Genomic DNA, 7,803 nt, shown 5'->3' with positions numbered 1-7,803 from the left:
GTGGAAGACTGATTAGTAAGGAGTAAAAGTAGTCTACTCATGAATGAATCAGAGCAACAATTAGCATTTTAGAGCTAAGAAATCGGCGGATTCGGGAGATGTTTCTGAGATGAATGCGACAAGAGCGAGTAAGAGAAAGAATATATTGTGCAAAAGAGAGCATGGAGTCCAGCACAACCACAAGACAGTGGACTTGTTGACTCTGGGTTATAGTGATCCCAGATACCGAGATGGAGAGGTCAGGGTTGGTTCAGTTAGTAGATGGTGGAAAGACAAGAAGAATTATGGATTTATCAGTGAAGAGATCATCGGAGACCTTAAAAGCTGTTTCTGTGGAATACATAGTAGAAAAAACAGATTGTATGGGATCAATGAGGGAGTCAGCTGAGAGTTTGGTCATTCCTGGAGTTTGGAGATGAAAGGGAGATAAGAGATTGGTCAGTGGTTGGTAGCACCGGATGGGTCCAGGGAAGGTTCCTTTAGTAATGGGGTAACAACTACATGCTTGAAAGAAGAGGGAACAACACCAGAAGATAGAGAGGTTAAAGATTTTAGTAAGGTGAGAAGTGACAGCTGGGGAGAGGCACTGTACGAGATGTGAGGGGATGGGGTCACTGATGCAGGTAGTGGGGCGAGCTGAGGAAAGGAGCCTAGACACTTCTTCCTCTATGACTGGCTCAAAGGAAGAGAGTGAGCAGGGTGAAGTACCAGAGCGAAGAGGATTTATGGAGTAAGGGATAGAGAAATTATTTCCTGGTGTAGGTGGCCAGATCTTCAGCCCCAAGGCCTGTAACAGGTGATTGCACTGTTGGTGTTAGTAAGGAGTGAATTGTAAGAACCCTTTTGGATTGTTAGAGAGAGAAGATATTAGATTAGCGAAATTAACCTTATTAGCAAGGTAAAGGGCAGAGTTCTGAGCATAAAATTGAGGTGTATAGTCTACAGATGTGCACGATTTTCTCCACTGATATTTGGTACTCCTGGAGCACGGCCAAAGAAAATTTGGTCTGTTCGTCCAAACGCCGAATACGAACGCAAACGTAGGGTCAGAAAGCAATCGTTTAGTGGTCATGGAATATATTATAAACCTATGAAGAAAAATTTCCAACTATAGCAGAATTAGTGAAACAATTCTGAGGGTTGGTGAAGATGGCGAAAGTCTAATCAATTTTAGATTTTTTAGGTGGAGAGCCACAAGGAGTCACTAGCACCCCAGAAAACTAAAGCTCTATGAGTATAGTGTGATTGTTTGAGTTCTGAATGATACCATTATGTGATCATGTGAGCACTATATGGTTGTTATAACTAAATTATGTAAGGCAGTGTTTTCTGAATCCTATATGGGAGTATCATCTTGCTGAAATTATGGCTTCTATTCAATGTTCTTTCTATCTATTCACATCTGTTTTTCTCTTCTTTTTACCAGCTGCATCCTTGATCGTATAGTGATGTACTAAAGTGGTGATACATTTCCACATATATTATATGTCAGGATGAGGCTAAAAGCCTTGCTGTTATAGCCAGTGAAGGGTGATATTAGACAGTAATAGACGTGAACGCAAACTAAAGCACAGCCAGAACCTTAAAGGTAACCTGTCACCAGGCGAATCGCTATGAAACCACTATAAGTACTTTGTATGGCCGGTTGTATGTGTGCTGGACATGTCTGCTGCCTGCAGCCATAAAAATTTACTTATATTCATGGTCCGCTTCTAGTCAGGGGTGTGGGGTTTCGGGCACAGTAGTCAAGGAGGCGCTGGCCCTCATGGCCGCATCTTTACACAACTGCGCCTCCCTATCTGCCTGTAATCTCCGTCTGAATTCTCGCGCATGCGCTGGTCATCTCTGCTTCTATCCTGCTTGTACGCGGAGGGAGAAAGGTGCAATACGCATGCTCAGGAATTGAGACGAGACCAAGGAGAGGACAGGAATCCAGGAGGCAGGGCCTGCTGCGGCTACGAGGAGATAAAGAGAGCATGGTTATGTAAAGATCCTTGACTACTGTGCCCGGAACCTCACCCCTCCGACTGGAAGTGGACCATGAATATAAGTAAATTTTTCTGGCTGCAGGCAGCGGTCTTAATTTATAAAGACAAATCCAGCACAAAGGCAACTGGCCATACAAGGTTATTATTGTGGTTTCACGTCGATTTTCCTGGTGACAGGTTCCCTTTAAAGAGAGCCCATCATGCAAAATAACCCCCTAATCTAAATATATTTTCATAAACTGCCATTAGAGAGCATTGCCTCTATCCCTTCATTGTCCCTCTACATGCCTGTAAACTTAAGCAATGAGGTCCTAAAGCTGTATGCAAATGACCTGTGAAATGTCCAATGAAGCATTAGCATATTCAAGCTGTCCAGGTTATTCATTAGTGGGAGGCACAGCCACACCCCCAGTGCTTGAATGATAGCCTGTATAATGGTGTGAGGCTGTATAATGATGTGATGGTTGCTCCATGTGCTTGCTGGTGGCCACGCCCCCTGCAGCCTGTGTGTGTATAGGAGAAATACAACAGCTCCAGGCAGCCATGTTATAGCAGAACATGTCAGGTACTTGTGTAGCTGATATCTGTGTCTCTGTGTATTAGGAGGATGCAGCATGTCAGCAGATACAGCACACACACCAGCAATGCTTTACTATACATTACACACAGACATGAGCAGGGGGAGGAGAGGGGAGGGGTAACAGGGGTGACATCACTGCCTCTGACCATGTGACCAGCCTCATTTACATAATAAAGAAAATATGATTTTATAATGATTAATGTATGAAATAACTAAATAAAGGCTGGGATGGATCCCTGTGATCTGCTCCAACAGGCAGAGGTAACAGGACTAGTGACACAGACCTGATGACAGGTGTCCTTTAAGCTCAATGGCTGTAGGAGACCTTTGCTTTTCTCTTATGCATTGTACAATGGGTCCTGTCAGATACCATCCATCACTATCTCTAACCATATCTGACACCATCTTAGGTTTCATCTTCTCCAAACTCTGTCTTTTAATAGGGTGTGTGTAAAGAAACGCAGTCTTGTGTGTCAACCACATATCCCAGAACGTGAGGCCTCCACCTTTCAAGTGTGCAAACTCTTCAAAAGTTGCCAATGGATTAAGTGGTCTTGAAGGAATTTTAATGTCCTGGTTATTTTACTTCCCAATCAGACATAGTTATCTAGGGCTTAAAAGGAGAATAAAACTTTGCTTCAAAGCATATGGGATTTTATGACGTTCAATGAGACGTCAATAACCTTTTTGGGCAATATATCTATTTTAGGATGAGGTGATAGTTTGGGCCATGTTCTCTGCTGAGCTTTGTAAAAATAGAGTGGTACCTAATAGGATATTATATATGGCCAAAAGTACATAAACAACTTCTACAGTCTAATAGTAGAACCATGTTATAGTCATATAAAAGTCAAAATTATGTTCCAGCACCTGCCACTATTAAGGCGATGGAGCACTCTGACCAAATCCGACTGTCGCTTTGTCTGATTAATTAAAGGGGTATACCGTGAATATGAACGTCTGATGTAAAAACCCATAATTCTATAAATAAATGAATATAAAAAACCCAATGTCATTAGTCACAAAATGGAGCTAAAATTGTTTGATTTTATGATTCACAAAATGTTATGGGCTTTCTAAAGTAGGCGGCGTTATGACCAAGATGGCCGACACTGGAAACTACAAGTCCCATGATCCTTTAGTTCTCAGTAACAGCTCCTCCTTGTTATGCTCTGCTCCCACTGTGATGCTATAACAGAAAATCCTGCAGGAATTTGGCGCAAATTGGAAAAATTCGGGAAACTCGGCTGAAAAAAGCGATTCGGACCCTTAGTAAATGTGCCCCAGTGTCCTGCTCTGCTACCATAGTAATGATGTGTAACTGCCATCACTGCACATCACCTCACTGACATGTGTCTCACCACAACACAGGCCATATTGGATGCACTGAAACCAACCGACTACAGCCAAATATAGTGGTGATCACATGACCTGCCAGGCAGGTGCAGAACATGTGATGTGGACATGTGACCAGCGGCCATCTTCTGTCCTGTGTCTTCTCCATGCAGAGCAAATTAACGGACTGATTAAAGGGCCAGTAGCATTTTAATTCTTCATTACAGTCTATGTCACCAGCATTTTTCTGCTAAGAGGAGCAATTTTTTAGATAACAACTAATTACATATTAGCTTATGTTTAAAGGACCCATTTGTATATGAATTATACATATACCTGGAATACCCCTTTAACCTTTAAATCAGCTTATAGACAAACATTAGTTGTAGTAATAGTAGTAGTGTGGGTTGTACATCCAAGTGTTGAGGTTACTTACAGGATCAACATGGGAAATCGGATGGCATTCACCATTCTTCAGTACCTTCTGTTCATTGTAGCAACAAGTGAAAAGGCATCAGTACGAGACTCTGGAAACACCCTCAGAGCCCCTCAGGCTCATTAGAATAATTTTTATTTTATTTTAGAAGGAAGGAATCCATGGATAACAAATTTTTGTGACAGTGTCCCTTTTGCATTTGCAACATCCCCTACCGGGGCCTAGCCTTTGTGGTGAGGCCTGGAGTCAGCCGGGGCCCGCAGTACCTGAGTGGCTGGCGGTTGCGGCCTAGGCACGCTAGTGTCACGGTGCTTGGTATGGGGACCGGAGGGCTGTCCTACAGCCTGGCAGGTCTCCAGCAGGGTGGTGTTGGCAAGAAATGATGAGGGAGAGGCTGCTATAGCGGATCTCCCTGGGGCAACCCCTTAATGTCCCGAGTGTGAGTCTCTGGGTGATGGACAGGGTGCCGGTGATGAAGGCAGCCGTATTAGCAGGGACCAGACGGAGACAGAAGTTGAAGAAAACAACTTACAGTTCTTTATTTGAACCGGCAGGAACCGCAGCAACGTGCCTTTAACAGGTAGATGGAGTGCTGAGATGCTTTTGGAGGGAGCCTCAGGAGATAGTTCACCAGCCTGGATGTAGAGGGCAGGCTGGGAGGCAGCTGTGTCCAAATAGGAAGCTTCAGCTTGTCCTGTAGGGCTTCAGGTATCACCTTTAAAGGTAAGATGATACCCCTTTTCCTCACTATACTAACTCTAGTCTTCTTGCTCCACTCTTCAGAGGCAGGGGCTAGGCTCTTCCTGCTCTGGTATGGGCTAGACTGAGATTACTCACTCACTCACTGATCCCTAAGTCTACAGGATCTCCTCCTCTTCTTCTCTCTCCTGAGAGAGACTGCTCTGAGATCTGGGACTTCTCTCTAGAACATTCCTGGCCAGGGGGTTTTATTACTTCCCTTGGTCAGGTGGTGGCTGCTTCTCCAATTACATCTCAGCTTACAAAGGGACAGGATGTAACACAGATCATTGGACAATAGCATCTGGCATCATACAAAACACTTAACTCCTGCCTTGCCAGGCAGGATTCACCACTGCAATACCTCTATGTCCTATCAGGACCATGTAGTGTAATGTGGTTATATGCAGGTGGGACGTATTCGCAAACCCTCCCTCGCCATTGCATCGGCGATGGTGTTGCACATTCACATCACAATGTGAATGCTGAGACGTCAGTAAAAAGCACATTATCAGCCTAGACGATTGATTGCAATCACATTAGCACTTCTGATCTGTTGGGATGGGAAGAATTGCAGTCTGAGTTCGGCCACTGCGGTAAAGTGACACGTAGCTGGAATTGGGGAGGAGGGGGGGGGGGGGGGGCTTCCATTACATCAGGTTGCCCTTGGAAGGGTAAAATAAACACTATATAAATTCCCAATAAATTCAGTAATCCTGACCTCTATGCTGGCCTATAGATTCCTTTGCAGAGTTGTATATTTTTCTCCACTTTTATTATCAGGGCTGGAGGTTGTACACCATGTGGCACCTGGAAATATTTACATATTTTATAGATTATATCACCGGAACATTGTAACCAAGGTGGCAGATTGACATAATGATCTTGTTACCGAGGTCCCGACCATATCTGGTGTTGTTTACTGAGCGATCCACATCAGCGATGACTCTAACAAGCACGTTGTCAGAATGTTTTATAGCAGCCCTGGATGCCTAGCATAGCCCCTCATATCAGGGGATGGATACCACTGCGATGGCAATAAGTTATTAAATGGTTTAATGGCCCCTGGTCCTTGTTGAAGTCTGGCGGACGTGTCTTGTCCTGTTTACAGTGATATTCTATTAAAAATTGACTGCTTACACAATTACCGCTTCTTCCGAACGCGTTGACAAGGGAGGAGGGAACGGATAAAATTCCGGAGGGAATAACAACAAGAGACCATTTATGGGAAGTTTATAGAGACTTTATGGGACTGTCATTTGCTACTGTGCCATCAAGAACATTTTGTACTGATAAATAAGATTTTTTTAATGACTGTACAGGACCTTTAAATGAAGTTTACTGGTGACCTGAAGGTACATCTCCAAGCATATATTCTTTAGGAGTACACAACCAATGTCAAACTTACACTGCCCCATTGTGAACCTTACAGATACATAAGGTCTCCATGGTCCTAAACTGATATAATTGTTTCCAATATTCCAATATTTTTCCAATATTTTTGATGCTTATGACAGAAAAGCCTATAGAAAACCGTTACTGCAACTTCTGTCCCCATCACCAAACCCTACACCAAACCTTCTTCATACATGTCCATCCGGGGGCATCCCTGCAATGTTGTCCTCCTTAGATATCATTCAGACCTTTGAATCACTTGATTTACATTAGTTATTCATAGCTCTTTAGAGATAGGGCTCAAGTCCCGAGACATTACAACAAATCATGCAAAATCCCTTTGTTTTATATGGAAGGGGGCTCTATTTTTAGAATGGTGTGTTCCATCTCATAGCACCATAGACTCTAACGTGGACTGATTGCACCAAACCCTAGTGAGGCTATTTAGGATACCCCTTAATGGCTTGATCTAGAACTGATGTGTGAGGCCATAGTCAGGAAGGCATCCATTCTCCTTGTGGGGATTGCTGTTGCAGTCCATCTTTTGGAGTCATATGGAGTCTTAAAGAGCATGTATCTGCCGTTTGGATGCTTGGTAAGGAATATGCAAATACATTTTACGGGGTGGCAAAAGAAAAACTATGCCTCCTGTGCTACCATAATAAGGCAGCTCCTTGTACGTCAATGTCTGACTTTCTTACTGGTTTGGCTATTATCCCATGCCCTGTCACTAGGCTTTTTGAAAGTCAGACATTTATATGGAAGGAGCAGCCTTATTTACAGTAGAACTGGAGATATAGGGCCACATTTACTAACCCCGTCCCCGGAGTTCACCGAAAGTGCATTGTCTGCCTCTAATGCACTGTGCCACCATTCACTAAGATTGTGCGCTCCATATCCTGCATTTGGCACTTTCCCGCTCAGGTCCGAAAGAGTTTACCATCTTTTTAGTGGTACATGTAAGTGCTTGGGCTTGCGACAAAATTTGAAAGTTATTAGTTAGACCCCAAATTGTGCCGCATAGAAGTCACAGTCGTGCAATGCCTGAAAAATGGTTCACAGTCCGACGAAAGTGAGCAGTAGTAAATGAGCCCCATAGTTTTCCATTTCCCTTTTCTCTTCCTGAAAAACTTGCATATATATGCATATTCCTTTCCACTGCTGTGATCAAGTGACTATTGGGGGGCATTAGATGCCGATTTTAAAGAGGGGGTACTCAAAAACCTATCATTGGATAATTACAGATCTCTCTACACTCTTCCTTCTAGTATTTTATTTGATGGAATTTGATGTTTTTTGATTTCCACCTTATCCCCTCCACCCTCCATGAG

The sequence above is a fragment of the Engystomops pustulosus genome, chromosome 6 (genome assembly GCF_040894005.1).
Source record: "Engystomops pustulosus chromosome 6, aEngPut4.maternal, whole genome shotgun sequence".
In the NCBI taxonomy this organism is placed as follows: Eukaryota; Metazoa; Chordata; class Amphibia; order Anura; family Leptodactylidae; genus Engystomops; species Engystomops pustulosus.
This window is presented reverse-complemented; position numbering follows the sequence as displayed.